This window comes from Priceomyces carsonii, assembly GCF_900007245.1.
Source record: "Priceomyces carsonii strain CBS4050 genome assembly, scaffold: Debaryomyces_carsonii_scaffold_6, whole genome shotgun sequence".
Classification (NCBI taxonomy): domain Eukaryota; kingdom Fungi; phylum Ascomycota; class Pichiomycetes; order Serinales; family Debaryomycetaceae; genus Priceomyces; species Priceomyces carsonii.
The window spans coordinates 1-1778 of NW_026946679.1; positions in this window are offsets into that span (position 1 = coordinate 1).

Below are 1778 nucleotides of genomic sequence, written 5' to 3' on the forward strand. Positions count from 1 at the left end.
TAGCTTTTGAAGTGGAACGGGAATATGAATTCGTGCGTATGAGAGCAAGGAAAAAATCTCAAAGCAACTTAATGCTAGCTATCATAGTGACTTCTTAGCACGGTGGGGTGCACATACATGGGTATGATAAATACCTCATAAGCGTTGGACAATATACTCAAATATTCGGATATATCAAATATATCAAACACATGAGTAAATACGACTATCTACAAAAGATCTATTCTGTCTTAAAAAAGAGATTTTATCACAATTTACTTAAACATGTAGTTAATGTTGAACAATCGAGGGCGTTTGTATGCCCCCTCTTGCCTATATACTTGATCATCGGCAACAGTCGCATAGTCTATTTACTTGCATGATGCTATCGTAATTTTCGTACTGTTCACCAATTATAACTTAATTCCATTTTTTAATCGTTCGTAAGAAATCGTGCTACATAGCGACAAGAAAGGTCTTCTGACAGTTGCAAGAGCATGTGATTTTCCATGCGAGTTGATTTTCTTGATCTTTTGTGCAGGAACGCGTGCTATCTCAAACCGAGCCTCCGGTCCAACAATAGCCCAATATTGCCACTCTCTTTGAAGCGAATGTCCGTGTTACGTGGAAACACGCGAATAGTATCGACCTACTACGCAGTATTATACGCAGTCTTACTTGTTAATCAAATTATTCCAAAACCATCTTACGTTATCAAGTCACTCGTCGCTAGTCATTAGTAGCTACTACTCTCTATTCACGTGATATGTCTTCGTCATGTCGTCAACATAACTACTTACCGTCCTTACATACGCTACTGCTCTCTTTCATTTCATTCTAAGTTGATTCTCAGGTCAATACTTCAAACATTAAAAACCAGTCACTCTGTCATAAGACTTTACGCTATCCTTATTCCTTTCGCTTTCTTTCCTAATTAAGCTTCAGACCATTGTCATTGAAAGTTTTTCTCTTCTTCTACTTGTGATCGTTGTAACTTGCACAAAAGCTTTTACTTTCTGTTTACATTATAAAAGATATTTCCTAATAAAATAAGAAGTTGAAAAATTTTATAAATTTCTATTAGTATTAACAAACTGAAGAACTTTTTCTGAAAGAAGTTGCAGAAAACAATCTCTCTTTGTTATTCTTACAGCTGTACAGGCTCAAATATATCGGACAGTAGTTCAACATTCTTGATATCGCTGTAGACATCTTTAAGAATTTTAACACAATTTTAACATCCTACACACTACTCACGTGCATTGTGTCTTGTTTGTCTTCCCTTCCCTTCAACTATTGACGATATGTTTAGAATGTAGTTTGGAATGTTTTTCCAAAAAGTTCTTCATTTATTCAAAAGGCTTAGGGCAGAACTTGGCTTCACTTGTTTAGACATCGTCGTACTTCTCTTCTTATTTACTCTTTGTCGTTCCCTTCTTTTCTGGCCTTCGCAATAAAATCTTCAAAAAAATTTTCTTGTTTCCAATTCCCTCAATTATTTTACACTAATAAATAACTAATGCTCCTATAATAACTTTACCAAAAACATTCTTCACTTATTGATAAAACTGATAATACAGATGTATTCCGTTTATTTATGTCTTGATGCTGTATATATGCTATGCTTCTAAATGCCCTTACCCTCTTCGCTTCTTTATACATTTCCATACCGGTATGTTGTCTATATACACGTAGTTCCATACTCTAAGAAAATTCCAAATTATAAAACACATCCTTGAGGCCTTCTAAATCTCCTTGTTCCAGTCCTTCTTCGTTCAACTTGCTCTTTCGTTTTGCCA